The sequence below is a fragment of the Cetorhinus maximus genome, chromosome 13 (genome assembly GCF_964194155.1).
Source record: "Cetorhinus maximus chromosome 13, sCetMax3.hap1.1, whole genome shotgun sequence".
Lineage (NCBI taxonomy): Eukaryota > Metazoa > Chordata > Chondrichthyes > Lamniformes > Cetorhinidae > Cetorhinus > Cetorhinus maximus.
Window position 1 is genome coordinate 53,015,094 of NC_135891.1, and position 8,349 is coordinate 53,023,442.

The following is an 8,349-nucleotide window of genomic DNA, read 5'->3' on the forward strand; positions in this document are numbered from 1 at the left end:
TTTTTTCAGCATTTTCTCTCTTTATTTCAACCCAGTTTCTCTGCTGATAATTTGCTGATTTTGCCTTCCTCAACCATTAGTAAGTCTATATGAGAATCTTCAGTTACAAAGCTATCCATCACAGGACTGCAGTCAATCAGTGACCATGCCCTCCTAACAAGTCTCTGACAGAGCTCTCAATCCATTTCATCATCCCTAGATACACAATACTTTGATCTATCAGAGCACTTTATTAACGCTGTGAAGTTAGAACAGATACAATAATTAGAAATGGAAGCACTTTCAATTACATAACAATCATAACAAATAAGAATAGTGTAAAATAGCGAAGGTTCTGCAAGCTGGTTAACAATCTAATGGGATGCAAATTTAATACTCCCTCTATGGCGAAAACCATATTTATATCAGTCAGTAGGATGCTTAGTCCTTTATGGTGTGAGGGTGGGGAATTAGGGGAACACACTCTTACCCTCACCATTGCCCACTGGACATGAAAACTGTCCACTATGCCAATGTTTGTTTCATTTACAGTGGTGAACCACAGACAAAGATTGAGGAATGAACCCTGGGCTCCTATGGATCAGTAGGGTCTAAATGAAATGCCTTGTGCCACTTAAAAGTTAATATTAAAATATCTGTTAGCTACAAAATTACTAATTTATATCTATATATCTTACTAAAACCCTATAGACAACTCATCCAAGTATATCTGTTACATATTGGCAGTCATGGCCCTATTTGGTACCAATGTCATGGGTAGAAATAGGGATGAGGTCTTGCAGGAAGATTTTAGGGAGCTAGGAAGAAACTAGGATGTAGGATCTCAAAGGCAGTAAGTCACTCAATTGTATCAAACCGCCAAAAAGCCTCAAAAAAAGAATAAAACTGGACGGACCACCCGACATCGACCCAGGCACCAGAAACGACAATAGCAAGCTCAGCCCTCTCGACATTGCAAAGTCATCCTTACTAACATCTGGGGGCTAGTGCCAAAATTGGGAGAGCTGTCTCTCAGACTAGTCAAGCAACAGCCTGACATAGTCATCCTCACGGAATCATATCTTACAGATAATGTCCCTGACACCGCCATCACCACCATGTCCTGTCCCACTAGCAGGATAGACCCAGCACAGTGGTATACAGTCGGGAGGGAGTTGACCTGGGAATCCTCAACATCGACTCCGGACCCCATGATGTTTCATGGCATCATTTCAAACATGGGCAAGGAAACGTCCTGCTGATTACCACGTATGCCCTCCCTCAGCTGATGAATCAGTGCTCCTCCATGTTGAACACCACTTGGAGGAAGCACTGAGGGTGGCAAGTTGCACAGAGAACTAGGAGAGACTGATAGCACTAGAGTAAGAAATTGTAAAGTATTAAGTGGGGTCAGAGTAAGAGGGAGTACAATAAGGTCTAAATTCAGTCTACTGTTTATGTATGTGCATGCAGAGAGTGTGGTAAATAAGGTTGGTGAGATGCAGACACAGCCACATGGGAATATTATGATGTGGTGAAATTGAACCCTGGCTCAAAAAAGGCAAGACTAGGTAACAAGTATTCTTGGATACATGATGTTCAGAAAAAGCATGTTCTAGAGGGGTCAAGGGCAGAATCCATTTAGTTAGAGCAAAGAAATAAAGCAGTTACCATTACACTACTCAGTGTATTCTATAGGCCACCAACTAGTGGGAAAGATATAGAGAATGCATTTACAAGAAATTACAGAGTGATGCAAAAACTATAACTAGTCACAGGGTCTTTACTTATCCCAATATAGACTGGGTTAGTATTAGTATAAAGGGCAGGAAGGGGGAAGAGTTTTTGAATTGTGTTCATGAGAACTTTCCACATGGTATGTTTCCAATCCAATGAGGAAGAAAGCCTTGCTGGATCTCATTCTGGCGAATGAGGTGGATCATTTAAATCAAGTGTCAGTAGGGGAACATTTAGAGGTCAGTGATCATAGTTTCATAAGATTTAAGATGAGCAACTTGCCAAAGCTTCTTTGACAGTACCTTCCAAACCTGTGACCTCTACCACCTAGAAGGACAAGGGCAGCAGATGCATGAGAGCACCACCACCTGCAAGTTCTCCTCCAAGTCACTCATCATCCTGACTTGGAATTATATCGCTGTTCCTTCACTGTTGCTGAGTCAAAATCCTGGAACTCCCTCCCTCACAGCACAGAACAGACCTGGTCCAGAAAATTGGAATCAAAGATTGACTGGCAAAACTATACCAGAACAATGGGCTGACTTTAAAGAGGAACTGGTTCAGGTACGATCAAGGTATGTTCCCTTGAGGGGAAAAGGTAGGATAAACAAAGCAAGAGCCCCCTGAATGACAAAAGAGATAGAAATTAAGATGGAGCACAAAGAGTCTGCCTATGACAGATGTTAGGTGAATAATATAATTGAGAACAGCCTGAACATCAAAGGTTCAGAAGGGAAGTGGAAAAAGAAGTAAGAGGAACAAAGAGAGTATGAGAAGAGACTGGCTGCTAACATAAAAGGGAATCTAAATCTTCTATCAGCATATAAATGGTAAAATTATGATAAGAAACATGTTGGAGCATGTAAGAGACCAGGAAGAGCATTTAAGCATGGAGGCAGAGGGTAGGGCTGAAGAACAAAATTAATAATTTGCACCTGGCTTTAGCAAGGAAGAAGATGCTGTCAAAGTCATAGGCCAGAATTTTGGGCAGGCTCAGCAGTGGGCGAGTGGGAGCAGCCGCGAAAGTGATTGCCACCTGCGATCAGGCCCTGACCGCGATTTCATGATGGCGGGACATTTAAAGACTGCCCACTGGGAAACGCGCACTGCAGTGCTGCCTGAGTCGGGGCGGGAGGAGGGCGAGCGCGTAAGTGCACACATGTGCACAAGTGCACACGATGAAAGTTCCCTGGGGCATGGAGCTGCCTCAGGGAGCTGAAGATTTCAAAAAATGAAAAATAAAGAATTTTAAAATGTTTAAAAAAATGTGCCCCCTCACGTGACTCTGTCACATGTGCAGGGAAATGTTATGAATGAAATGTTAAAATTTTTAATTACTTTTTAATTGCTGTTGGAAACCTCATTCTACCTGTGGATGAGGTTTCCTAAAAAATCCAAAGGCTGCTTGGCCTTTTCGTCTGTCCGCCAACCATAAGGTTGGATGGGCAGCGAAAAGTTTAATTCAATTGGCACTTTAGTGGCCTTAATAGGCCTGTTAATTGTCGGCGGGCGCGCTGCCAACTCCTGCACTCGTCCGCTGACTAAAATATCGCACAAGTGCTTGATGATGCCAAGACGCTCACCCAGGCGCACGTCTGCCCGACGAGCACAATATCCTGCCCATAATGACAAAGGAGATAGTTGTGACACTGAATGAATGGGCTAAAATTGATAAAGAGGTGTTAGAAAGGCTGGCTGCACTTAAAGTTGATCAGTCACCAGAATTGAATCAGATACATTCAAAGATACTGAAGGAAGAAAGGGTGGAAATTATAGAGGCACTGGCCTCTAATTGGCACTGGCCTTCTTCTAATCCTGCTTAGATTTGGGGGTGGTGCCAGAGGACTAGAGAATTGCAAATGTCCTTCCTTGTTCAAAAACTTGTGCAAAGTTAATAACAAAAACCACAGACCAGTTAGATCAATTTTAATGGTGGGAAAGCTTTTAGAAATGATAATCTGGAATGGAATTAAGACTCACCTGCACAAATGTGAATGAATTAAGGAGGGCCAGCAAGAGGCAAATCTAGTTTAACTCATTTGATTGACTTTTTTGATGATGATGTAACAGAAAGGGTTGATGAGGGTAATGTGGTTGATGTGGTGTACATGGAGGCATTTGGTAAAGTGCCACACAACAGACTTGTCAGCAGAGGGAAAGGCCATGGAATAAAAGAGACAGTGGCATCATGGATATTAAATTGGTTGAATGACATGAAACAGAGAGTAGGGGTGAGCGGTTGTTTTTTTGGACTGGCAGACGGTTTCCCAGGGGTGGGTATTAGGAACATTGCTTTTCTTGATCATTATTAATGACATAGATTTGGGTTTGCTGGGCAAAATTCCAAAATTTGCAGATGACAGAAAACTTGGAAGTATTGTAAACTGTGAGAAAGGTATTGACAGACTTCAAGTGGAAATAGGCAGACTGGTGGAATGGGCAGACATGTGACAGATGAAATTTAATGCAGACAAATGATTCATTTTGGTAGGAAGAAAAAGGACAGGTAATACAAAAGAAAGATACAATTCTAAATGGGGTTCAGGAGCAGAGGAACCTGGGAATATATGTATACAAGTTATTGCAGATCGCAGGGCAGTTCGAGAAATTGGTTAAAAAGGCATAAGGGAACTTGGACTTTATGAATAGAGGCATAGAGTACAAAAGCAAGGTGAACTTTTATAAAACAAGGCTTAGGCCTCAAAGGGAGTATGGTGTTCAAACCTGTACACCACACTTAAAGAAAGATCTGAAGGCAGTAGAGACAGCGCAGAAAAGATTTACAAGAACGGTTCCAGGAATGAGGGATTTCTGTTACATGAGTAGATTGGAGAATTTGGGGCTGTTCTCCTCAGAGAAGAGAAGGTTGAGAAGAAATTTGATAGAGGTGTTCAAAATCACGCTGAGTCTGAACAGAGTAGATAGGGAAAAATTGTTCTCTTTGACAGAAGGGTCATGAACCAGAGGACACTGATTTAAGGCGAATGGCAAAAGAACCAAAGGTGACATGAGGAAAATCTTTTTTAATGTAGTGAGTGGTTAGGACCTGAGATATACTGCCTTAGAGTGTGCTGGAGGCAGATTCAATCGTGGCTTTCGAAAAGGAAATGGATAATTATTTGAATAGAAAAGAATTGCAGGTCTATGGGGACATGGAATTGGAAATAGCTGAGTTGCTCTTGCAGAGATGGACTGTACCACCTCCTTCTGTAACTATCTATAATTCTATATCTGTTGCTGAAACTCTTATCCATTCCATTGTTACCTTCAGACTTGCCTATTCCAATGCTCTCCTTACCAGGCTCTCATTTTCCACCCTACATAAACTTGTGCTCATCCAAAACTCTGCTGTTGGTATTATACCAAGTTTCTTTCATCCATCGGCCCAGTGTTCGCTGACCTCCACTGGCTCCTGGGGCAGGATTTTCCCATTGGCGAGCAGGGGGCGGGGCTCACTTGCTGACGCATAAAATGACATGCGGTGCCAATTGAGGCCATTGGCAGAGTCATTAAAGTAATTAACGGACCTGTCTGTCCAACCTTAAGGTTGGTGGGCGGGCCAGGAGCCCTGGCAGGCATTAGAAAAAGCATGAAACCTCATCCATGGGCGGGATGAGGTTTCATGTACGTTTTAAAACATTTAATTAATGTTTTTTAAAAAGTTATGGACATGTCCCAACTTATGTGACATGAGGGGACATGTCAGGGAATTTTTTATTTTTTATTTTTAATGATTTGTACATTAGAGCCGAACTCCCTGAGGCAGCACTTAGCCTCAGGGAGATGAATGCGCTCTTTCATGCACATGCACAAAAGTGCACACTCTCGGGTTTAGGGAATTCCCCCCCCGCCGCCCACACTGGGATCGCATAGCACTTCTGTGTGGACATCACATTGGGCGAGCCTTAATTGACCCGCCCACGTAAAATGGCGGCGCGCCCCCGATCAGGGGCGCCGATCGGAGGCGTGCCTCCGCACTTCAACTTCCCCCCTGACGGGGGGAAAATCCTGCCCCTGGTCTGACAATGCCTCAGGGTTGAGATCCTCAGCTTTGTTTTCTGATCCTCAATGGCTTTGCGCCTCTGTCACTGTAACCTATTTTGGCCCTGCATAGCTTTGTGATATCTGTGCACATTCATCAGGCCTCTTCTGTGGCCCAGATTTTACTCGCTTCACTACCTCGGCCCTAATATTTGGAATTCTCTCGCTAAATCTCTCTGCCCTCTAGTTCTCTCTCCTTTAAGGTGCTCCTTAAAACCTACCTCTTTGACCAAACTTTTGGTCATTCCAACATCTCCTTCAGTGACTCAGTGGCAAACATATTTTTTAATAGTGCGCTTATTAAGCGCCATGCAGTATTTTGCCATGTAAAGGTGCTATATAAATGCAAGTTGTAGTTGTTCAAATTCACGAGCGCAAGTATGAAATCTGGTAATTTATGAGCCAGACAATGACCTTGAAAGCTACTGGATTATCAGTAAAAACTCACCTGATTCACTAATGGCCTTTTAGCAATGGTCTCTACACACTTACCTATTCCTTTTACTTTATCTTGCCTACCTCTGACTTCTGCCTTACCCTGTGGTTGACTCTTAATGGCCTCACAATACCTAAGGATGGGTAATAAATACTAACTTTCAGTGTCCCCTTATCCTAAGGAAATATTAAAAAAATGTTTCAATATTACTGTGTCAGCATAATATATATGCACGATACAAGTTTTAAAGCCTTTCTACCAAGTTATTGGGAAGCTTCATTGACCTGAGGGGAATATAGTTGAAAGCTTTTAGCTAGATCTGGTCAATGACTTTTCTCAATCTTGCAATCCTTTTGGATTCCAAAAGGTTCTACTAACTTCACTAGCAAATGTGTAATTTAGGATGAGAGGCTGTTTGTGGACAATTTGCTATAAAGTCATCAAATGCAGAAATCTTATGAATCTTTAGAATCACTTCAAAGACCCCCTATTGTATAGATGCTTGACTGTGAAGACCTATGGATTAAACTGACCTCAAAATTATTGATCCATTTGTTTGTGAACCAAGCCCTCACCTCGTAATGTTATCAATAAGCAACACATTTGAAATTGTTCTCCACATTAGTAAAAATGATAGAATGTCTGTTCTCTGACAACAACATTGCAGGATACAATCTTCCCAATGGTCTTTGATTTTGTTCCTCGTAAAGAAAGTGATTTTTCAGATTGTTTCTCCATATCGTTTGGACTCTAGTAGACTGTTCTGAACCTCTCAAGATGAGCAAAACAATGGGGTGAATTTTTCTTATGGCGGATGGGCTGTTTGGGTGCGGGCATGGGTGGGTGCGATCGGTCGGCTGCGTGCCGCCATTTTATGCAGGCGGGCCAGTTAAGGCCCACCCAGTGTAACGCGTGGCATGGAGCTGCCTCAGGGAGACTAAGTAGATAATAAAACTCCTTCATAAATAAAGTAAAAAATTATCTAAATATGTCCCTTATGTGACAGTGTCACATGAGCTGGGACATGTTTGTGAAGTGTGGGAAATTTATTTAATTATTTTATAAAATCTTCAGGAAACCTCACCCTGCCTGTGGATGTGGTTTCCTGAAAAACGCGAAGGCCGTTTGGACTCTTCACCTGCAGCATTGTTAACAATCTAAATTACATTTTTAATGGCCTTAATAGGCCATTGACAGTTTGGCAGCTGTGCGCCCGCCGAACGAAATATCGAAATGACACGTGATGACGTCGGAACTCACACCCGATGTCATCGCATGTCATTTTACGCGTTGGCATGTTGGGCCTGCCCCCACAAGTTGATTGCAATATTCTGCCCAATATTAATTTACCTAATAAAGACTTTGCCAGTTGTGGATTGGTTGCTAGCATTGTCATCTCTGAGTCAGAAGGTTGTGGGTTCAAGTCACACTCCAGCACTTGACAAAAACATGTAGGTTGACATTCCAATGCAGTACTGAGGGAGTGCTGCATTCTCTGAGGTGCCGTCTTTCAGGTGAGATGTTAAACCAAGGGTCCATTTGCCCTATCAGCTGGATGGAAAAGGACCCGTGGGACTATTTTGAAGAAGAGCAGGGGAGTTCTCCTCAGTGTCCTGGCCAATATTTATCTCTCAATCAACATCACAAAAACAGACTAACTGGTCATCATTGTATAGTTCTTTGTAGGGACTTGCTGTGCGCAAGTTGGCTGCTGTATAACTATATTATAACACTCCAAAAAATGTATAATTGGCAAAGTCATGATTATTTATTTGAATTCTTATTTGAATTGTTTTAAATTCCATGTTTCTTGGGATTGGAGCATCCAAGTTCTTATCCCAATTGCAATCTTAGTGTTTGAACACTGGTTTTACTTACCTGATTTCAAGGCCCATAGAAAAATGCCTTTATATTATGCAAGACCCAACAGATTTTCACTGCAGGCCTTAAGGTAACTAACTACAAGCTGAATATAAAACCACAGGGATTGTTAAGGCTGGTAGCCCTAAAGCCTTGAACCATATAAATGGTTCAATTATTGAATTGTTGTGTATCAATCTGTAAAAAATTAGGAGTAAAACTTCAGGCATTCCATGCCATGCGTGGAATGCATAACAAGCCATGAAACAACTATCTTCATGTTATGCTGTGGGCTG